This window comes from Phacochoerus africanus, chromosome 8 (genome assembly GCF_016906955.1).
Source record: "Phacochoerus africanus isolate WHEZ1 chromosome 8, ROS_Pafr_v1, whole genome shotgun sequence".
Classification (NCBI taxonomy): domain Eukaryota; kingdom Metazoa; phylum Chordata; class Mammalia; order Artiodactyla; family Suidae; genus Phacochoerus; species Phacochoerus africanus.
Window position 1 is genome coordinate 121,723,816 of NC_062551.1, and position 24,713 is coordinate 121,748,528.

Here is a 24,713-nt window from a genome sequence, read left to right on the forward strand (position 1 = left end):
ATTTTTCTAATGTAGATACAAAAAAAAGCTAAAATGTAGGGAGTGAGAGGCAGACAGAGATCTGCAAATGTTTTCTTATTTTTCTCAGCAAAAAAATACTACAATCTTTGTAATTGCTTAAATAATAAAACTGAGTGTTGTTCTTGGCAATATTCTCTCCCTTAAAATTCAAATCAAATCAGTCAATCAGCTCTATCTGAAACCTGAATAAAACTTAGACACCAAAAATGTTCAGCCTCAGCACAGATTTTAAGGAAAAAAACCAAACTCATCAACTTAAGACTTTACTAAAATTTCTCAAAACCACACCAAAAATCATAAAAAACATTTTTTTTAAATCAAAACAATTGTTTTTGCTTATGGTATGTATACACATGAGAGAGAGATTAGAGAGAGTGACAAAGAGGGACAGAGAGATTTGTGTGTCTGAGTATGTATATGTATGTGAATGTGTGTCAAACATATAGTACTTACCTCAAAATCTTTCTTTAATGCCTCTTCTTACATTTTCTAACCTTTTCTCTACTCTTTTGCCCCATCTTTGTTCACTGTTCTCTGACCAACCACACTTTTGTTTCTATTTCCCTTTCTTCTACCAGGAGCTCTTTGGCCTACCCAGTGTCGATATGGGAAGATCTGAAATCTTCTCAGTTATCCTTGCCACTTGCCTTCCAACAATAGCCAACCTCTCTGTCACCACTGTACCCTACAGTCAAAATATAAACAGTTCTATTCCTACCATCCTGTGTACATCTTAGTGCTCTGTTTCCTCTTGTAATTGCTAATTTGCTGATCCTTTCACATTTGTGTTTGCTCAATGACTAGTGAAATATTTTTAAATAAATTCATTGAAGATACCTTCTTGCTTAGAACCCTTAAATAGCATCCAATTGCTATCAGAGTAAACTCCAAATACTTTCACATAAAATGAAAGTCCTTCCGTGATAAGAAACCTTCCTAGTTTTTGTCTCTCTCATGCCTTGTTCTATAGCTCATCCTTGTTCTATAACAGCATGAGCTTTCTATCATTTCTGAAATATTCTGTGTTCCCTCTTACTTCTAGACCTTCTCATAACTATTCTTTCTTACTATAGTGTCCCCCTCTTCCTTTTTTCCCCGCTAACTATATTCATCCATGAACTGAGTCAGCTAAAATTTCCCTCAGATAAGCTTAGATCTTCTTATCAAATGCACTTATAGCATAATTACCTTTCATCAAAGCCTTTATCACAATTGTAATTCATTGTTCAACTATCTGTGTAATATTTGTCATCTTAGACTATATACTAAGTGAGGACAATGATATTTTCATTTTAGAACATTAAACAAATTTGATACATAGATATTGTCGAAAAATTGAATGAACAAATAAATGCATAATTGAATCTATAAGGAGCCTAGATCAGCAAAAGAAAGTGTATGGCATTTCCAAATCTCTTTGTTGATAAATTTGCCCTTCATAAGGATGAGAAAAAAATAAGCTTCAGTAGAGTTACAGTGTCAGAAATCTTGGGGAAACATGATCATATCATGTTGGGATAAATAACTCTGAGATAGAAATATGCAGTCTTTAATGGTAACCTAATTCCCCCGATCTGTCTGGTGAGGGCATCAGTAAGCATGTGACATGGACATCATGCTTAGCACCTAGTTTTTGCCTAACTCCATCAGTATTCAGACTCTGGCCTCTTCCTCTGTGCCTCTTATTTTTTATCTGTGTGTTTCCAGAAAGCTTCCTAGTGATTACAATGATAAAAAAATATTACTTTTTTGTTGTTTCTCATTTCTATACTGGTCCTGTATTCTCTATAGCAGCTATCATATTTATTCATTTGTATATGTTTTTCTGATGTTTGATATGTGTATTCATTTTCTTGAAGGGAAAAATACTAGCTGATTACACATATTCTTACTTTCCTTCTGTATTTTCAACTCTCCCCTACTAGAGAAGAGTTATTAAAATTGAAATTCTGTGATGAAGTCATGTGTTAAAGGATATGCACTGAAGATAGAAAAAGGGACAGACAAAGAAAGAGATATTTTAAAAAAGATCCTGTACCTTTAAGAAGCTCAGTTTGAAGGTTAAAAACCAGAAGGAGGTGAAAAGCAGGAGCAAATACTAAATTCAGGTAAATTGTATTTTTTACTCTGTGCAGAGATGGAAGAAGAACATGGCTTAGGGTAGATAAGGTACTGTTAAAAATGACAGCAAAGGCAGAATGATTCATTCATCTCTTATTTTACTCCCATTTTATCTATCAGGGAGAATGATCTCCAAACTGTAGAGCATAAAACAAAATGCATAAAGAGCAGATCATGAAGGAAGATAGATGCAAAGGTCTTCAAACGGCATCTGACTGCTTTAAATAAACTTAATCCTTAGAGTATTCACTGGACCAAGGCTGTGTTTTCAATCTGATATTTCCAATACCTGATAATTCTAGTTCAGTATCCTAACACCTTTTATGCAACTCTGATCTGGGATGGTAAGCCAAAATACTGTCCACTGGAGTTTTATATGAGCCAAAACTTAAGAGACTGAATCTATGATCAAAGGGGTAGTCCTTGATTACTTTTCCTGATGACTTGAATCTTATGTCATTTCTGTGGTGTATCCAATTGTGAGAATCACCTTTACTTCAGCCTGGACAGTGTCTATTACTTGTTTAAAACTGAAAACTGGAACATATCTGTGCTCTGTTGAAGGACTACAATTGACTTTACCTCCTTAACTATTTAGTATGTGCCCTTCCATGGCCCTTCCCCTGATGGTAATGATTAAGCTTCTTTGCTTTAACAGCCAATCTATATAATGATCCTAAATGGTGATTATTAAAATGCCAAGTCCTAGGTTCAAGAATATCACAAAAGTGATAGCTATGTCAGTATCCATGAAACAATCAGGAGACTGAACTTTTCCTAAGCAGGGTTTCAAGATGCAAGGCATCACTCTTCTTTGTAGAAACAAATATTACTTTAATATTAGTTTCATACTGATTTTAGAGACTTTATAAGAGTAACCAATTGGAATACTGCCTCTCCACCCTCTTCAGGATAGGTTTCTTCAAATTTGTCTTTGACAAACAAAATTCCTCCACTGCATGGTTCCTTCTTGATACCTCAGCTCTCTCATGCTCCTAGTCACCTCTGAGCACAGGGTCCAGCATACATGGCTATCAGGAGGAATTTATTTGCATGTGTCACTTGTAGAGAACAGGGAAAACACTTCCTTATCCACCATCCAAGCATATATCTATTACTCTAGGATGTCATATATCATTGAAATGGCATATTACTATTTATAAAAATTAATCAAACTATAAAAGATAAGGAACAATTAAACTTTATTTTTTTAGAAAAAAGTAACATATCAATCACATAGTTGTTTAGTGACAGAACTCAAATTAAAATCTTAGTTTTGTTATTCCGTCTGATTTTTTTTTACTCTATTACAGTGTTTTCTGGGTATACCAAGGCATTATCTCTTTTTAAAAATTACATGTATAATAGTACATTGTGTATTTAGAAATGCAATCTAATGTTCAATAGTTCTGGGGAAAAGGATATAAAATAAAGTGATGTGATTTTTAATAAAAAATCTTACACAGTCTTTGAAATGCTTATGTCTGTTATGAATCTCTAAGACTTGGGTATGTAGTAGTCGTGTAGGCAATGCATCTCAACTTCATAGAGGAGCACAGAGTTCCTTTCTTTTCTCCCTTTCTTTCTTTCTTTCTTTCTTTCTTTCTTTTTCTTTCTTTCTTTCTTTCTTTTTCTTTCTTTCTTTCTTTCTTTCTTTCTTTTTCTTTTCTTTCTTTCTTTCTTTCTCTCTTTCTCTCTCTTTCTCTCTTTCTTCTTTCTCCTCTTTCTCCTCTTTCTTTCTTTCTTTCTTTCTTTCTTCTTTCTTTTTCTTTCTTCTTCTTCCTCTTTCTCTCTTTCATTTTTTTTAACTGTTATCCTTTTTGTTTTGGTTTTATTTTAATTTAGGCTTTTCTATAATAGTTAACATTTTTTTTTTTTTATTTTCCCACTGTACAGCAAGGGAATCAAGTTATCCTTACATGTATACATTACAACTACGTTTTTTTTTGCCACCCTTTGTTCTGTTGCAACATGAGTGTCTAGACAAAGTTCTCAATGCTACTCAGCAGGAATCTCCTTGTAAATCTATTCTAAGTTTTGTCTGATAACCCCAAGCTCCCGATCCCTCCACTCCCTCCCCTCTCCCACAGGCAGCCACAAGTCTCTTCTCCAAGTCCATGATTTTCTTTTCTGTGGAGATGTTCATTTGTGCGATATTAAGCCAGATATAAGTGATATCATGTGTATTTGTCTTGTCTTTCTGACTCATTTCACTCAGTATGAGAGTCTCTAGTTCCATCCATGTTGCTGCAAATGGCATTATTCATTCTTTTTATGGCTGAGTAGTATTCCACTGTGTATATATCACCACTTCTTCCAAATCCAATCATCTGTTGATGGGACATTTGGGTTGTTCCATGTCCTGGCTATGTGTAATTGTTGCAATGAACATGTGGGTGCGTGGGTCTCTTTTAATTAGAGTTCTTTTCTGGATATATGCCCAAGAGTGGGATTGCAAGGTCATATGGAAGTTCTACGTATAGATTTCTAAGGTATCTCCAAACTGTTCTCCATAGTGGCTGTACCAGTTTACATTCCCACAACAGTGCAGGAGGGTTCCCTTTTCCCCACAACCTCCCAGCACTGGCTCTTGTGGACTTATTATGTGCCATTCTGACTGGTTGAGGTGGTTCTCATGGTAGTTTTGATTGCATTTCTCTTATAACCAGCGATTTGAGCATTTTTTCAAGTGTTTCTGGCCATCTGTATTCTTCTTTGGAGAAATGTCTATTCAGATCTTTTGCCCATTTTTTCCATTGATTGATTGGCGCTTTTGCTGTTGAGTTGTATAAGTTGCTTATATATGCTAGGGATTAAGCCCTTGTCCATTGCATCGTTTGAAACTATTTTCTCCCATTCTGAAAGTTGTCTTTTTGTTTTCTTTTGGGTTTCCTTGCTGTGCCAAAGCTTTTCAGTTTTGATGAGGTCCCTGGGTTTATTTTTGCTCTAATTTCGATTGCTTGGGAGACTGACCTGAGAAAATATTCATGATGTTGATATCAGAGAGTGTTTTGCCTATGTTTTCTTCTAGGAGTTTGATGTTGTCCTGTCATTATTTAAGTCTTTCAGCCATTTTGAGTGTATTTTTGTGTATGGTGTGCGGGTGTGTTCTCGTTTCATTGCTTTACATGCAGCTGTCCAGGTTTCCCAGCAATGCTTGACTGAATAGACTTTCTTTTTCCCATTTGATGTTCTTGCCTCCTTGTCAAAGATTAGTGACCATAGGTGTTAGGTTTATTTCTGGGTTCTCTATTCTGTTCCATTGGTCTGTCTGTCTGTTTTGATACCAGTACCACATGTTTTGATGACTGTGGCTTTGTATATTTCTTGAAGTCTGGGAGAGTTTATGCCTCCTGCTTGGTTTTGTTTCTCAGATTGCTTGGGCGATTTGGGTCTTTTGTGTGTTCCATATAAATGTTTGATTGTTTGTTCTAGTTCTGTGAAAAATGTCCTGGGTAATTTGTAGGGATTGCACTGAATCTGCAGATTGCTTTGGGTTGTATGGCCATTTATTAAATATTGATTTTCCCAATCAGGAACATGGAATTCTTCCATTTCTTTACATCTTCTTTGATTTCTTTGATTAAAGTTTTATAGTTCTCAGCATATAGGTCCTTTACCTCCTTGGTCAGGTGTGTATTCGCGAGGTATTTGATTTTGCGAGTGCAATTTAAAAGGTATCGTACTTTTGTACTCCTTTTTCTAATATTCATTGCTGGTATACATAAAATGCAACTGACTTCTGAATGTTTCTTATATCCTTCTACTTTGATGAATTTATGAATCCTTCAAGTAGTTTTGGGTTGAGTCCTTAGGGTTTTCTATGTATAGTATCATGTCATCTGCATACAGTGACAGTTTGATCTCTTCTCTTCCTATGGATCCTTTTATTTCTTTGATTGTCTAATTGCTGTGCTAGGACTTCCAAAACTATGTTGAAGAGCAGTGTGAGAGTGGGCATCCCATCCCTGTCTTGTTCCCGATTGGAGTGAGAAAGTTTCAGTTTTCCCCATTAGTATTATATTTGCTGTGGGTTTATCATAAATGTTTTGATGATATTCAGGATGTTCCTCTATACCCACTTTGGCGAGGGCTTGATCATGAATGGATGTTGGCTTTGTCAAATGCTTTTTCTGCGTCTATTGAGAGGATCATATGATTTTAACTTTTTTTTTGTTGTTAATGTGGTGATGATGCTGATTGATTTGCGTATGTTGAAACATCCTTGTGAACCTGGGATGAACCCTACTTGCTCAATGTTTTTCATATGCTGTTGGATTCCGTTGGCTAAGACTTTGTGGAGAATTTTTGCATCTATATTCATCAATGATACTGGGCGATAGTTTCTTTTTGGTGGTATCTTGTCGGTTTTGGAATGAGGGTGATGGTGGCATCATAGAATGTCTTTGGCGTATTCCTTCTTCTTCAACCTTTGAAAGAGTTTAAGGAGGGTGGGCACAATTCCTCTTATGTTTTGGTAGAACTCGCCAGTGAAGCCATCTCATCCTGGACTTTTATTTGTAGGGAGTGTTTTTATGACTTCTTCAATTTCATTTCTAGTGATGGGTGTGTTCAGTTGGTCTGTTTCTTCTTGATTCAGTTTTGCAGGCTGTAAGATTCTAGAAAATTGCCCATTTTTCTCCAGATTGTCAAACTTGTTGCCGTTAGTTGTTCATAGTATTCTCTTATGGTTTTTTGTATTTCTGCGTATCCGTTGTGATTTCTCTTTCATTTATAATTTTGTTATTGGGTTCTTTCTCTCCTCTTTTGAGTGAGTCTGGCAGGGGTTTGTCAATTTTGTTACCTTTCAAAGAACCAGCTCTTGGTTTTATAATTTTCTCTATTGTTTTTTGAATCTCTATTTTATGATTTCTTCTTTGATCTTTATAATTCCTTCCTTCTGCTGATTTTAGGTCTTTTTTTTCTTCTTTTCTAATCATTTAGGTGGAGGGTTAAGTGTCCATTTGGGATCTTTCTTCTTTTTGAGAAACGGCCTGTATTGCTATAAATTCCCTCTGAGCACTGCTTTGCAGCATCCCATAGATTTTAAGAGGTGTGTCTTCATTATCATTTGTTTCAAGGTAGTTTTTAATTTCCTTCTTGATTTCCTCATTGACCCATTGGTTTTTTAGTAGCATGTGTTTAGTCTCCATGCAGTAGGTTTTTTCTCTTCCTTTTCCCATGGTTGATTTCTAATTTTCATGGCGTTGTGGTCAGAGAAGATACTTGAGGTAATTTCCATGTTCCTAAACTTATTGAGATTAGCTTTGTGTCCCACTATGTGGTCGATTCTTGAGAATGTTCCATGAGCGTTTGAGAAGAATGTGTATTCTGCTTTTTTGGATGTAGGGTCCGAAGATATCAATGAAGTCTACACTTTTCTATTGTTTCCTTTAGGATTCTGTTGCTTATTGTTTTCTGTCTAGAGGATCTGTCCATTGATGTGAGGGGGGTATTAAGTCTCCTACTATGATGGTATTCTCATCAATATCTCCCTTTATGTCTGTTAATATTTGTTGTATGTATCTGGGTGCTCCGTATTTGGGGCATATATGTTGACGATAGTAACATCCTCTCCTTGGATGGATCCCTTAATCATTAAGTAGGGTCCTTCTTTGTCTTTCTTTATGTCTTTTGTTTTAAAGTCTATTTTGTCTGATATGAGAATCACGACCCCTGCTTTTCTGTCATGTCTATTGGCGTGAACTATTTTTCCCCACCCTTTCACTTTCAATCTATATGTATCCTTTGTCCTAAGGTGAGTTTCTTGTAGGCAGCATATTGAAGGTTTTTGCCTTTTTATCCACTCAGCCACTCTGTGTCTTTTGATTGGGGCGTTCAGTCCATTGCCATTTAAGGCGATAATTGATAGATGATTATTTATTGCCATTTGAACCTCGGTGTTCCAGTTGATTCTATGGTTCTCCAGTCTTCCTTTCTTTTTTATTTTTGGTTGGATGGTCTCCTGTTATTATCTGCTTGAGTGTTTGTTTGTTTTTTTTTCATTTTTTGCAAATGCAATATTTGGTTTTGGCTTGTGGTTGCCCTGTTTTTTAAGTATGCTAACCCCTTCCTATAATTGTGTGTTTTAGCCTGATTGTCCTATAGGTTCAAACACTTCATTACTATATTAAAATTAAGAAGAGAAAGATACAAACAAAAAAAGGGTTATTTATTTCCTAACATCCCTTGCCCACATTTTATGATTTTGATGACTCTTTTTCATTTTTTTCTTTTTAATTTTATTTTATTTGAAGTATGTTCATGATTAAATCTCTATGCTGGCTTATTTGAGTGACTTCTCTCTGATTTCGGTTTCCTCAGTGCTAGTTCTTCCTCTTCTTCTTCTTTTTTTTTTCTTTTCTTTTTTCTTCCCTTTCCTTCCTTTCTTTTTGGGTTAGAGAAGCCCTTTCAATATTTCCTTTAACCTGGGTTTTGTGTTGCTGTATTCTTTTTTTGTTTGTTGGAGAAAATTTTTATTTCCCCTTCTATTTTAAATGATATTCTTGCTGGATACAGTATTCTAGGTTGCATATTTTTTCCTTTGAGCACTTTAAATATCTCTTGCCATTCCCTCCTGACCTGTAGTGTGTCTGTAGAGAAATCAGCTGATAATCTTATGGGGGTTCCCTTGTAGGTAACATTCTGCTTTTCTCTTGCTGCCTTTAGGATCCTCTCTTTATCACTAAATTTTAACATTTTTATTATGATGTGTCTTGCTGTGGGTCTATTTGGGTTCCACTTGTTTGAGACCCTCTGTGCTTCCTGTATCTTGAACCCAGTATCCTTTAGATTTGGGAAGTTTCCAGCGATAATTTCTTCAAATATATTTTCCATCCCCTTATCTTTTTCTACTCTTTCTGGAATTCATATTATGTGTATATTGACCTGCTTTATGTTATCCCATAGGTCTCTTATATTGCTTTCCTGTTTTTGGATTTGGTTTTCTGTCTGTTGACCTGTTTGGGTGATTTCCATTATTCTATCTTCCATATCACTGATTCGTTCTTCTGCATTATTCATTCTGGTTTTTACTGCCCTTAGTTCAGCTTGCATCTCTGCAAATGAATGTTCTAGTTTTTCTTGGCTCCTCCTTATATTTTCTAGTTCCTTTCTGAGGGTATCTGCATTACTGTTCATACCTTCTCTTAATTCCTTCAGTATTTTCACTATTTCTCTTTTGAACTCCCAGTCTGTCAGACTGCAGAGATCTGTTTCATTGTTGAGTGTTTTAGGTGAGTTCTCCTGTTGGTTTGACTGGGGGTGGTTTCTCAGCTTCTTCATCTTGCTTGTTGTTTTCTTTTTCCTGAGGGAGTTGTACTCTCTGTGACCCGGCAGTGTTTGCCTCATCACTGCCTTGGAATATTTCCTGAGGGCTGGAGTTGTTGGTCAATCTTTTTTGAGGCAGTGTGGCTTTTCTGGTGTGTTGATGGGGCTGACAGGGTCTCTTTGAAGCAAAGGAGGACTTCCTGAGGGCAAACAGGACTGGGAGGACCACACCACGATGGTAGCAGATTTCACTTGGTCATGCAGAGCTTGCTCTGGTGTTTTTAGGCTGTGGGGTTCTTGCAGGGGGTTGGCGGTGTTGGGCAGCTGTTCCTCAGGAGTGCAGCACCCCCTGGGGGCTGGAGCAGCTATCTGGGTCACTGAGAACCCAGGAGGCTCTTCCCTAGGGAAGCCCAAATCAGAAGGATCTTTTGTAAGCAGATCTTTTCACAGTCTGGCGAAGATTGTTGTAGCTTTTCTGGGCTGCAGGGGGTCCTGCAGAGAGTGGCAGTCCTTTGCAGCTGTTTTGCAAGAGTGCAGCTCCCCCCAAGGGCTGGAGCAGCTAGCTGGGCCACTGAAAACCCAAGAGGATCTTCCCCAGGGCAGCATGACTCAGAAAGACTGTCCAAGAATTAGGCAGATCTTTTCATGGCCTGGCTAGGCTTGTTCTAGCTTTTTTGCACTTCAGGCCTTTTCTTGGGGGCTGGTGGTGTTTGGTGCTACTCTGCAGGTGTGTAGCCCCTCCAAAGGTCAAGCAGGACTGTGTCAGTGGTAGGCTTCAGGCAATTGTTGAGGCTAGCCCTCCCGGATGGCAGGAAGCCCCAGGTCTGGTGAGTGGGTAGGGGGTGGCGGGGGTGGGGGCAGAGGATGCACTGGGAAGCACAGCTTTCTGATAGCTAGTGGGCCTATAAGCTTGCTGTGGTGTGGGGAGTATTCTATGGGGACCCACCCCTTCTCTCCCCTCCCCAGAGGGGACCAGGCTCTTCTCCCTGGTTCCCTCTGATGTGGCTTTCCACTTCCCCGCCCCCAGATTATTGCTCCCTTCCTCTGCGACAGCTTTTCTTTCTTGTCTCCCAGGCAGTCTCTGCCCTGTCAAACTTGACAGACCGGTTTCTAGACCTCCCAAGCAGCCTCTGCTCCACCCCCCCCAGCCCTTTCCTGGGGACTAACCTCTGGAGCCGAGGTCTCAGTGCCCAGCCCCCACCCAGGTGTCTCAATTTTTGGTGACTGTGCCCGTAGTTCAGATGGTCCATTTGGTTCTCGATCTGCTTTTCAGAACTCCAACTTACTGCTACACTCTTCTCTGCATCTGGAGATTCCTCTGGTTCATTTGATCTTTCCCCCGAGTAGGTGACTTTCCAGGATTCAGGATCCCTTTCTCCTCCACAGTTCCCTTTTGGGATCGCCTGTCCAGCTCGGATTCACCTTCTCTCACTCTCCTCTTATTTCATGTTTTACCTAGTAATGTCGCGAACTTCTTGCCATTATTGGACTTTAGGTTCTTCTGCCAGTGATTGGTTGCTGTTCTGTGCGAGTCATTTATCCTGTAGAAGTGTTTTTTTTGTTGTTGTTGTTGTGTTTGTGGGAGAGGGCTAGTGTGTCCCCCTACTCTTCCACCATCTTGTCTCCTCTCCTTTCTTTCTTTCTTTTTTTTTTTCTTTGTGGTCAGAGACCATCTTCTTGCAGATCTCACTTTGGATTACAAATTTGATTACTATGTGTCATGGTGTGATCCTCATTGTGTTAATCTTGTATGGGAGTCTGTGTGCTTCTGGACTTGGGTGAATGATTCCTTTCCCAGGTTAGGGAAATTTTGGCCATTATCTCTTCAAATATTTGCTTAGGGCCATTCTCTCGCTGTTCTCCTTCTGGGACTCCTATAATGTTGGTGTGTTTGACATTGTCTTAGAGGTCTCTTAAACTGACCTCATTTATTTTCATTCTTTTTTTCTTTATTCAGTTCCATGGCAGTGATTTCCAACACTCTGTCTTCTTGTCACTTATTCATTCATCTGCCTCATTTACTTTGCTATGGAATCTTTCTATTGTACTTTTCATTTCAGTCATTGTATTCCTCAACTCTGCTTCTTCTACATATTTTCTAACTCTTTGTTAAAAACTTGTAACTTCCCCCTCTATGCATGCATTCTTTTCCTGATTTCTTGGATAACCTTTATAATCATTATTCTGAACTCCTTCTTTGGTAGTTTGCCTATCTCCACATCACTTGGTTATTCTTCTGGAGTTTTTTTCTGTTCCTTTTTCTGGAAGATATTCCTCTGTCAACTCAGTTTGTCTAAATTTCTATTTGTATTTTTATGTAGGTTAAAAGTTAGTTATGTTTCTCCACCTGGAGAAGTGGCCCTCTGTAGGGGATGCCCTATGTGTCCTAGGCATATAATCCTTTCTCATCACCCAAAGGCCAGGGCACTGCTGGTCTCAGGGAAGTTTCTGACACATGTTTGTTGATTCAGTTCCACAGGCTATGAGATTATAATTTTCTTGCTTCTGATTTCTGCCCATGAATGAATGAAACTGGTCTAGATGCTTGTGCAGACTTCCTAGTAGGAGGGGTTGGTGCCTGGTCAGAGGTGCATGGAGCTAGGTTTTGGCCTTCCTTTGAGCAGGGCCATGTCAATTGGCATGTCTAGATGCATGTCTAGATGCAGTCCTGTGGCTTTGGGCTCAAAAAGTCTTTAGGAAGACTTTCTGTTGAAGGGTGAGACTGTGTTCCTGCCCTGTTGGTTGTTTTCCCTGAGGCACCCCAGAACTGGAAAAAAAACAAGCTATTAGGTCGGGCTAGGTCATGGTGCTAAGACCCAAGCAAGATGTCAAGCTTCAGAAGAATATGCCTGTATATATTCACCACCAGCTTTCAAGACCAAGATGGAGACTTAGCCAACACTGTCTCCTAGGAACCCTCCAAGTCTAGCAGGTAAGTCTGTCCCAGGGCTCATATGAAGTCAATGCTTTTTCCTTGAATCCTGCTGAATCCTATGATGCAGTCCTGTGGAGCTCCTATGATCAAGCCCTGCTGGTCTTCAAAGTCAAAGGCCCTGAGGGCTCTTCCTCTTGATGGCAGAACCCCAGGCCAGCCTGACACAGAACTCAGAACTCTCACTACCATGGGAGAACTTCTGTATTCAACAGTTTGCAGATTACCCACCAGGAAGGTATGGGATTTGATTATATCACAAGTGCATCACTCTACAATCTCATTGTGGTTTCTTTGTCTTTGGATATAGAATATCTTTTTTTTGTACATTCCAAGATTTTTTAAAAATCAACAGTTATTTGTAGTTAGTTTCAATTTTGATGTTCTCATGGAAGAAGGAGAACTCAAGGTTCTTCTCTGCCATCTTGTCTTCTCTCCATAGATTTCACTTTGGGAGAGGATGCCTGATTTCATTTCATGACATTAAGAGTATCTCATTTGTTTTTCTGAGTGAATTTCTCAGTACTATTTTCTTATTTATTAACTCTTTCTTTGACTTTATTCAGTCTGCAGTTTATCTAATCTGTAACATTTTGTTTAATTTCAGTTTCCACATAATCTATTTCTAACACTTCTAAGTAGTATTTTTTCATTGTTAGACTAATTTGTTTCATAGTATCTTTTTTCTCTCTTTTTTTATTACTCAAATGAATTTATCACATCTGTAGTTGTATAATGATCATAACAATCCGATTTCACAGGATTTCCATCCCACAGCCCAAGCACATCCCCCACACGCCAAACTGTCTCCTCCAGAGTCCATAAGTTTTTCAGTCTGTGAGTCAGCATCTGTTCTGCAAAGTTCAGTCTGTCCTTTTTTAAGATTCCACATGTCAGTGAAAGCATTGGATGTTGGTGTCTCATTGTATGGCTGACTTCACTTAGCTTGACAGTTGCTGGTATTTCGTTCCTTTTAATGGCTAAGTAATATTCCATTGTGTATATATAACACATCTTCTTGATCCACTCCTCTGTCAATGGACATTTAGGTTGTTGCCATGTCTTGGCTATTGTAAATAGGGCTGCAATGAACATTGGAGTACATGTGTCTTTGTGAGTCATAGATTTCTCTGGGTAGATGCCCAGGAGTGGGATTGCTGGATCAAATGGTAGTTCTATGTTTAGTTTTCTGAGGAAACTCCATACTGCTTTCCACAGTGGTTGCACCAATTTACATTCCCACCAAGAGTGTACTAGGGTTCCTTTTTCTCCACACCCTCTCCAGCACTTATTGTTTGTAGACTTTTGGATGATGGTCATTCTGGCAGGTGTAAGGTGGTACCTCATCATGGTTTTGATTTGCATTTCTCTAAGAATGAGTGACGCTGAACATCTTTTCATGTGTTTCTTGGCCATCTGTATGTCTTCTTTGGAGAGGTGTCTGTTTAGATCTTCTGCCCATTTTTTGATGGGGTTGTTTATTTTTTTGGTATGGAGCTGTAGAAGGTGTTTATAAATTTTGGAGATTAATCCCTTGTCAGTCGATTCACTTGCAAAGATTTTCTCCCATTCTATGGGTTGTTTTTTTGTGTTGTTTAGGGTTTCCTTTGCTGTGCAGAAACTTTGAAGTTTGATTAGATGCCATTTATTTATTTTTCTTTTTATTGTCAATGCTCTGATAGGTGGATCTGAGAAGATGTTGCTGTCATTTATGTCAGAGAGGGTTTGGCCTGTTTTCCTCTAGGAGGTTGATAGTGTCTGGTCTTGTATCTAGGTCTTTATCCATTTTGAGTTTATTTTTGTATATGGTGTTAGGGAGTGTTCTAATTTCATTCTTTTCCATGTGGCTGTCCAGTTTTCCCAGCACCACTTATTGAACAAGCTGTCCTTTCTCCATTGTATAGTCTTGCTTCCTTTGTCATAGATTAGTTGGCTGTAGGTGCATGGGTTTAATTCTGGGCTTTCTATCCTGTTCCACTGATCTATATGTCTGTCTTTGTGCCAGTACCATGCAGTTTTGATGATTGTTTCTTTGTAGTATAGTCTGAAGTTCTGGAGCCTGATTCCTCCAGCTCCATTTTTCTTTTTCAGGATGTCTTTGGCTATGCTGGGTCTTTTGTGCTTCCAAACTTTAAAATATTTTGTTCAAGTTCTGTGTAAAATGTCCTTGGTGTTTTGATAGGAATTGCATTGAATCTGTAGATTGCCTTGTGTAGTATCATCATTTTGATAATATTAACTCTTACAATCCATGAGCATGGTATATCTTTCTATCTATTTTTGTCATTGATTTCTTTCATTAGTGTCTTCTAGTTTTCAGAGTACATGTCTTTTGTCTCTTTAGGTAGGTTTACTCCTAGGTATTTTATTCTTTTGGAAGTGATAGTAAATGGGATTGTTTCTGTAATCTCTTTTTCTGCTCTTTCATTGTTAGTGTATAGAAATACCATTGATTTCTTTGTATAAATTTTGTATCCTGCGACTTTGCCAAATTCGTGGATGAGCTCTAACATTTTTCTGGGAGAGTCTTTAGGATTCTCTAGGTATAGAATCATGTCATCTGCAAATAGTGATAGTTTTACTTCTTCCTTTCCAATTTGGATTCTTTTTATGTCTTTTAATTCTCTGATTGCTGTGGCTAGGACTTTCAGAACTATGTTGAAGAGTAGTGGTGAGAGCGGACATCCTTGTCTTGTTCCTGATCTCAGGGGGAATTCTTTCAGCTTTTCACCATTGAGAATGATGTTTGCTGTGGATTTGTCATATATGGCCTTTATCATGTTGAGGTAGGTTCCTGTTATGCCCACTGTCTGAAGGGTTTTTATCAGAAATGGGTGTTGGATTTTGTCAAAGGCTTTTTCCGCATCTATCTAGAGGATCATATGGTTTTTATTCTTCAGTTTGTTAATGGGGTGTATCACACTGATGGACTTGTGGCTACTGAAGAACCCTTGCATCCCTGGGATAAATCCCACTTGATCATGATGTGTAATCCTTTTAATGTATTGTTGGATGTTGTTTGCTAGTATTTTGTTGAGGATTTTTGCATCAATATTCATCAGTGAAGTTGGCCTGTGGTTTTCTTTTTTTGTGGTATCTTTGTCTTGTTTTGGTATCAGGGTGATGGTGGCCTCATAGAATGAGTTTGGGAGTGTCCCTTCCTCTGCACTTTTTTGAAATTGTTTCAGAAGGGTAGGTGTTAGCTCTTCTCTAAATGTTTGAAAGAATTCGCCTGTGAAGCCATCTGGTCCTGGACTTTTGTTTGTTGGAGGTTTTTTAATCACAGTTTCAATTTCAGTTCTTGTGATGGGTCCATTCATCTTTTCTATTTCATCTTGGTTTAGTCTTGGAAGATGGTGCTTTTCTAAGAATTTTTCCATTATTCTATGTTTTCCATTTTATTGGCATATAGTTGCATATAGTAGTCTCTTATGATCCTTTGTATTCTGTATTGTCCATTGTTACTTCTCCTTTTTCATTTCTAATTTTATTGATTTGAGTCCTCTTTTTTGCTTGACAAGTCTGGCTAGGGGTTTATCAGTTTTGTTGATCTTTTCAAAGAACCAGCTTTTCATTTCATTTATCTTTTCTATGGTTTTCTTTCTTTCTATTTCATTGATTTCTGCTCTGATCTTTATGATATCTTTCCTTCTACTAACTTTAGATCTTGTCTGTTCTCTCTCAAATGCTTTAGATGTAAAGATAGCTTGTTTATTTGAGCTTTTTCTTGTTTCCTGAGGTGGACTTGTTTTGCTATAAACTTGCCTCTTAGAAAGGCTTTTGCTCCATCCCATAGGTTTTGGAGTGTCCTATCTTCATTGTCATTTGATGCTAGGTATTTTTTAATTTCCTCTTTGGTTTCTTCAGTGATCCATTTGTTGTTTAGTAGCATGTTGTTTAGTCTCCATGTGTTTGTGTTTTTTGCAGTTTTTTTCTTGTTGTTGATTTCCAGTCATATAGCATGGTTGGAAAAGCTGCCTGATAGGATTTCAATTTTCTTAAATTTACCAAGGTTGGATATGTAGCCCAGGATATGGTCAATCTTAGAGAATGTTCCATGTGCACTTGAGAAAAATTTGTGTTTTGTTGCTTTTGGGTGGAATGTCCTATAAATATCTATTAAGTCCATCTGGTTTAATGCATCATTCAAGGCCTGTGTTTCCTTATTGATTTTCTGTCTGATTGATCTGTCCATTGCTGTAAGTGGGGTGTTAAAGTCCCCCACTATTATTGTGGTATTGTCGATTTGTCCTTTTAAGGTTGTTAGCAGTTGCCTTATATATTGTGGTGAACCTAGGTTGGGTGTGTAGATATTTAAAATTGCTGTATCTTCTTCTTGGATTGATCCTTTGATCATTATGTAATGTCCTTCCTTGTCCCTTAAAATATTCTTCATTTTAATGTCTATTTTGTCTGATATGAGTATTGCTACTCCAGCTTTCTTTTGATCTCTGTTTGCATGAAACATTTTCTTCCATCCTCTCACTTTCAATTTGTATGTGTCCCTCGAAGTGAAGTGGGTCTCTTGAATACAGCATATATATGGGTCTTTTTTTTGTATCCATTCAGCCAGTCTATGTCTTTTGGTTGGGGCGTTTAGTCGGTTACCATTTAAGGTAATTATTGATATGTATGTTCTTATTGCCATTTTATTAATTGCTTTGGATTTGTTTTTGCTGCTCTTTTTTCTTTCCTTCTTCTCTTGTTATTTTCTGCCTATAGTAGGTCCTTTAGTATTTGTTGTAAGGCTGGTTTAGTGTTGCTGAATTCTCTCAGCTTTTGCTTATCTGTGAAAATTTTGGTTTCTCCTTCAAATCTGAATGAGAGCCTTGCTGGGTAGAGTAATCTTGGTTGGAGGTTTTTTCCTTTCATCACGTTGAGTATATCATGCCACTCCCTTCTGGCCTGCAGAGTTTCTGTTGAAAAATCTGTGATAGCCTTATTGGGGTTTCCTTGTATGTTATTTGTTTCTTTTCCCTAGCTGCTTTCAAGATTTTTTCTTTGTCTTTAATTTTGGTTAGTTTGATTAATATGTGTCTTGGTGTGTTCCTCCTTGGGTTTATTTTATATGGTACTCATTGTGCTTCCTGGATTTGAGTGAGTGATTCCTTCCCCATGTTAGGGAAATTTTCAGCTATTATCTCTTGGAATATTTTTCCTGTCTCCTTCTCTCTTTCTTCTCCTTCTGGCACCCCATAATATGGATGTTGGTGCATTTAATGTTGTCCCAGAGTTCTCTGAGACTCTCTTCATTTGTTTTCAATCTTTTTTCTCTTTTCTGTTCTGCATCCATAATTTCCTCTAATCTGTCCTCCTCCTCGCTTATTCATTCTTCTTTCTCCTGTATTCTGCTTTTGGCTGCTTTTAGTGAACTTTTTATTTCAGCTATTGTATTTTGCATCTCTTCTTGTTTAAGTTTTATATCTTGTATCTCTTTGGTCAGTGTTTCCTGTAAGTTATCCATCTTTGCCTCCAGTTTATTTCCAGTGTCTTGCATCATCTTCAGCATCAACAGTCTAAAGTCTTTTTCCTGGAGGCTGAGAATCTCCTTATGGCTTAGCTGTTTTTCTTGGGTTTTTTCCTTTCTTCCTCATCTGAGTTATAGTTCTCTGTCTTTTCATTTTTATAGGTTTTTGGTGTGGTGACCTTTTTCCAGGTAATAGAGTTGTAGCCTCTCTTACTTCTGATATCTGCCCCTCTGGTGGCTGAAGTTGGTATGGGGGGCTTGCTGTAGGCTTCCTGATGGGAGGGGCTGATGCCTGCCCACTGGTAGGTGGAGCCGATTCTAATCCCTCTGGTGGGTGGGGCTTTGTCTCTGGATGGGATTAGAGGCAGCTGTGTGCCTGAAGTGTCTTTAGGCAGCCTGTTTACTGAGGGGTGGGGCTGTGATCCCACCTGGGTTGTTGTTTGCCCTGGGGCTTCTCAGCAGCTTACTGATGGGTGGGGCCAGGTTTTCCCAAAATGGCCACCTCCAGAGAAAGGCACGGCTGCTGAATATTCCTGAGAGTTTTGCTTTCAATGTCCTTCCCTCACAACAAGCCACATTCACCCCTGTTTTCTCAGGATGTCCTCCAAGAACTGCAGTCAGGTTTGACCCAGATTCCCATGGAGACTTTGCTTTGCCCTGGGACCCAGTGCACGTGAAAGTCTGTGTGTGCCTTTTAAGAATGGGGTCTCCATTTCCCCCAGTCCTGTGGAGCTCCTATGCACAACCCCCACTGGCCTTCAATGCCAGATGCTCTGGGGCTCTTTCTCCCCGTGCCAGCCCCACACGTGAGAGTTTGATGTGGGGCTCAGAACTCTCACTCCCATAGGCGAGTATCTGTGAACCAGTTAGTTTACAGTCTGTGGAGCTTCCCACCCAGGAAGTATGGGGTTGTTTATATCATGAAATTGCCCCTCCTACCTCTTGATGTGTCCTCCTCTTTTTCTTCTGGAGTAGGATATCTTTTTTAAGTTTTCTGGTCCACTTGAAGGAAGAGTGCTCATTCTTTAGTTGTGAATTTTGTTGTTTTTAGGAGAGAAACTGAGCTCCAGTCCTTCTATTCCACCATCTTAATCCCTTCTCTCATAGTATCTTGTGTTTGCACTTTAATGGATGTAATTCCTTTCATTTTCTCTTTCAGCATTGAAATTATATTTATGAAATTTTGCCATACTGTTCTATAACAATAACTTCATCTGGAGTTTATTCTGTTGATTTTATGCTTTGTCAACTCTTAGTACGAGGATTGCTTTATGTTTACATATTGCTATTGTAGATTTGCTTTGGTTCCATCTCTCTTTCCTTCTCACCTCTCTCTCCCTATCTCTCCCTCTCCATTTTCAGTAATCTGCCACAATGTAGAGGTTTTGTGATTGCCTCTAATTTGTCCAAGAGCTCTAGTTAAGTACTGTGTCTTAACAAGGCAGTCTTGATCTCTGGTCCCATGGAGATATCAGAGTTACCACCTACCTATGCAGACCCAGCTAATAGATTTATTTAATTCCTGGCCATGAGCCAAAGCTATAAACTTAGAAATGCTTTGGAGAATTTCTCTCAACTTCCTTTCTTTCATGAGTAAGGGAGCCCAATGAAGTTACAAACATTAGGCTCAAGGCACTCTCCCAACTTGTTTGAAAAGTTTTTCTTCCCCTTTACCCATAAGGCTTGCCACTTTTTTCACACACACTGAGAACCCAGAAATTTATCCTCAAGTACTGTAGTATTTTTGAATACTCCTGGTTCACAGTGATATTTATGTTACTATTAAACTAAACTATCATTTAAAAATATTGTGTTAGTCATTCCATATGTTTGAGGCACATGGTATTTACTGAAAAGTGAATTCATGCTGTCATTTCTATTGAAAGATCCTAATTTTCAGTTGTTACTGTTAATACGCTTCACACTTAATTATGGTTAGTGACCAAGGTGTCATTAGATACATAAGAACTTAATGGAAGAAAAAAATAGTTATCTGATGGAGACAGGTAAAGTAGGGAACAGACAAAAATTTAAAAAAAGAAAAAATTAAAATATTTAAAAATAGTAATTTCTTGATTAAAAAATAAAAATACCACTTTCATAATTATATTGTTACAGAAAGAACAAAAATCCTATTTAAATTCTAATATTTAAAATTTTTCTAAAAATAACATTATTTTTTGAGGAATCAAGTAAAGTTAGAAGATAAAGTCAAATTTTTCAAAATGTGAAGGAAAAAAATAGTGGAGGAGTTCCCATTGTAACTCATTTGTGTTGAACCTGACTAGTATTCATGAGGATGTGGTTTTAATCCCTGGTAGTGCTTCAGTGGGTTAAAGGATCTGGTATTGCCCTGAATTTTAGTGTAGGTCACAGACATGGCTTGGATCTGGTGTTGCTGTGGCTATGGCTGGCAGTTGCAGCTCTGATTTGACCCATAGTCTGGGAACTTCTATGCACCCTTGTTGCAGTGCTAAAAGAAGAAAGAAAGACAAAAACAATTAAAACTATAAGAGAAAAAAAGACTAACATAATAAATCCAGGACCTAAACAACAGATATAGATTACAGAGCAAGCATAAGAAATGATTATGTTAGATAATTTTTTAAATTTTAATTTAAGATGAATGCCAGTCTTTTGGTCAGAATACTGAAAATGAATATATCCTCTGAAGACAAATTATCATGATATTTCAGAACAGGGAGTGTTGATGGAATTCCTAGTCAAACAAAAGTAGTGTTTTTTGTGGATTTTACTTTCAAAATAGTAAGAATGAATGTTAAATCTGAATATCTTCAAAACTCTTAGAAAACATTATTTTCAAACCTAGAATTCAGTAGCCAATCCAACTATCCACTGACTGTGAGGACAAAATAAAGACAACAAAGGCTCCAGAAAATTTATCTACCCATCACCCTTTTGTGAGTAGCAATTGATGATGTCCTCTAGAAATATGTAGTTAGCCATCAAAGACAGATTAAGACAATATACAGAAAAGAATGTCATAGAGGAGAGTATTTAAGAGAATTTTTGGACTATAATGAAAAAATATGTTAGAGGGTTCAAGTCTAGATTTTAGTAAGAAGATAGAACAGTCTGGTAGGAAAATCCTCGGGGAATAGAAAGAAATAACAGAATATATTATATGGTAGACTATTCGGAATAGTGTGGGGTTTGTGTTTACTGGATAGAGCAAGCAAGAAAAAGAAAGGCAAATAGGAAAATAATGGAAAACAAACTGGTGTAAAGAAAGGGAATGCAGTAACAATACATTATTTGGCTCAGCACTGAACAGTTCTTTTATACTTAAAATATTAATATAAATATCATTTCATCTAATTAGATGATTTACTATTGTGGATGTATGTGGAAGGTTATAGGCAGACATTGTATGAGGGATACTATCTAAAATCAATACAGGCATTCCCTTTGTGGCTCAGCAGTTAACTAACCCAACCAGGATCCATGAGGATGCAGGTTCAATCCCTGGCCTTGCTCATTGGGTTAAGGATCCAGCAAGACTGTGAGCTGTGGTATAAGTCACTGATGTAGCTCTGATCCCCTATTTCTGGGCTCTGGAGTAGGCAGGCAGCTGTAGCTCCAATTCTACCCCTAGCCTGGGAACATCCTAATGTCACATGTGTGGCCCTAAAAAAGGAAAAACTAAAATAAAATAAAATAAACAAAAAGCCAAGTCATACCTCCAGCTTACCACTCACCAGCTAAAAGCACTTGTAAAAGTTTATACTCTTGGTAGCTTGTTTTCTGACTTGCTTAGTGGTATTAAAAATATGTTAGTTAAATATTTCCTGGGGCTTTTGCTAACATCTGGAGAGAAGATAAAGGAAGCGATATTGAATAACAATCTATACAGCATCTAGATGCTGAGAACTAAGGACATCTTATAACAAGTCTTATGGTCCTTCCTGCAATAGCAAGTTTGGTCTTCCAAACTCAGTGAAATTTTTAAGTTTGTAAAGACGGTCACATTTAACCAGAACTCCCAACATGGTAGGCTCAATAAAATAAGGGAGGTAGGGAGTTAAATATGGTGATTCTGGCTACAGGAGTGAGATTAAATGATGTTACCACATAAAGAATTTCATAAGAGGGTTTCTGTCCCTGGGCCCTATATCTGCTGAATATACACTGCTGTCTTCAGATTTATTGACAAAGTAACAGACAAAGGTGAGCTGTAGACAAATCTAATAAAAGTTGGACAGCCCTGTGCACAGAGAGCTCCCACTGCAGGCCAGCAAAATGAATTATATCTCTCTGTGTGTATGTGTGTGTGCTGTATAAACAAACTTTACCCAAAATAACTCTCCAGAATCTGTTCATCTACTGACTTTCCCCCTCACCATCGGGAAATGAGAATTGAAAATATTTAAATACTGGCAGAGGGATGGGATCTGGGCGGCAAACCAATATTCTCCATTAAAGTCCGAGATTTAAAGATCCATTTATCAAAACCTTTGGTGTGTGCCCAAGTCTTCCTGAATTAATGCATGCATGCATATGAAAATCAATGTTTCCTGCCCATATAAACACTGCAGCTCTGAATCAATCTCTCAAAGCCGAAGAGGGTTAAATATTTAAACAAGCTATGTATTGAAATACATTTTTAATGTCGTGAAGTCATTCTGATGAAAGATTACTCAGGAGCCTTCATTACTGAGTGTAGAGAGTAATGTGGTATTATCGGAACAGATGGCCCATCTGTCTGTGGGCTTCGGCCCCCCTCAGGGTAGATTCAAATACTACTCCTAGAGTCAGCTGTTGGTAGCCAGTGGCCTGAATGGATGGCTGCCTGCGCGGCACACATCCCTACATGACAGCCATGCTGGCTGCTGTCTCCAGCAACGTTTCCTTAAGGAGTCAAATGCTGATTTGATTTGATTTGATTTGATTTCTTTGTGTGCACTTCATGCTTCCGCTGCTTGTTTCCAGCAGAAGCTGTTGTTCAGGAATCCGGAGTGGACGAGCTGACCATTCGGCTGCTTGTTGTCTGATTACTGCTGGGATCCTCTCTAAAGTCTGCATGGAGTGAGATTTGGGCTACCTGTTTTGTTACCTGTTTCTGATGAGGCTTTATAGTGAGTAGAAAGGCAACTTCATTGTTCTTAAATTGAAAAGTCCCAGCTATCATGCTTATTTCCATGGCTTTGGAAACTTGCATAATTGCTCTGACCCCAGATATTTTCATATCTGATCACTTACTTATATTTCTTTCTTTTATAGCTTTCTCTGACTAGATTTTAAGTCATGTGATTATAGAAAAGAATCACGGAGAGAATATTCACGGCAGAAAGAGGACTGGATTCAGAGCCAGGAAGAGGGATATGGTCTCCAAACATCCGTTCAAATTCCTTTGCCTCATTGGATCTGTTTTGTTGTTTGTAAAAATAAGATAAAAATTCCTGTTATAACTACCTTTATTTAATATGTTGGGAATCTGTTAAATATTGAAAAAATCTATTTAAAGTGATACATTTCCAATTGTGAGAATGAGAGATAAGAAAATGTTGAAGGTTCTGACACTGTGAGGGAGAGAGATCTGAGGTGGCCAGAGCACCTGATACATTTCAGAGCATACAGGTAATTTGTAAATTAAACTCTGTTCTGTCTCACCTAAGTCAGATTAGTTAAGTTACTCTGTTCATCATGCTCTCCAAGCCCTGTTGTGGGATAGAATATGTCACCAAAAGCAACCATCTCGGGCCAAATTTATTTGATTACAAATCAGGTCAAGACTAGAAGCTACATGGGCTACCAGGAGACCATAAATGATGAGCACATATTGTGATTTTTTTTTTGTCTTTTAGGGCTGCACCTGCAGCATATAGAAGTTCCCAGGCTAAGGGTCTAATCAGAAGTATAGCTGCTGGCCTGCACCACAGCCACAGAAACACCAGATACAAGCCATGTCTGCAAACTACACCACAGCTAATGGCCATGCCAGACCCTTAACCCATGGAGTGAGGCCAGGGATGGAACCCACATCCTCATGGGTACTAGCTGGGTTCGTTACCACTGGACCACAATGGGAACTCCATATTGTGGTTTTGCATTTGTATGATAAAGGTAAATGTGATGATTGGTGGAAATCATCACTTCCATGAGCCAAATATCGACCCAATTAGACATTTTTGAGTTTTTTTTTATCTGCTATTGGTGACAGGTATTCGGTAAAGAATAACAAACTTCTGGGAAAGAAAGAACACACACTCTTCTAACTATCCATAATTTTCTGTAGGAAGCATGAAAAGGGAAAAGTTGGAAAGGATTTAAAAGAACACTTGGCAGCTTTAATATAGCCTTCTTGTTACAACCCCACTAATTCGACAAGGATCAAATCATCAACTCTAAGAGGAATTGGAGCCAGACCTTTTGAGTCACAGACTGATAGCTGCCATTTTCATTAGGTAAAGCCTGTCACTCCCTCTGCTTGCTTATTAGCTGTGGAAGCTGATGGCTATATATATACATCAGGGGCAGACAGGTGCCAAGCCCTGAAGCCCTGCACTAGTTTGGCATGTTCAGGGTCTCTTGTTTCATTATTTCCTTTTCCTACAGACTAACTTGTTTCTACATCCCACTTATTAATTTCCCTTCCACCCAGAGGCATTACAGCTGTACCATAGGCATCCAACAATATGTCCCTACTGGCAATGTCACCAATTCATCCCTGCCCCTTGTGACTCATGATTGAACAAATTGCTTCCTGGTCAAGTCATATGATTCCTTCTGAAATTATAATAGTTAAGGGACATGCATGAATTTGATATCTGGAGATCAAGCCATGGAGCTAATGCATGAATCCTATGGAATATTCCGCGTGATTTCTGCCTCTTTTCATTTTGTTTTCTCAATTTATTCCCCTGGAACATCTATATACCTCTC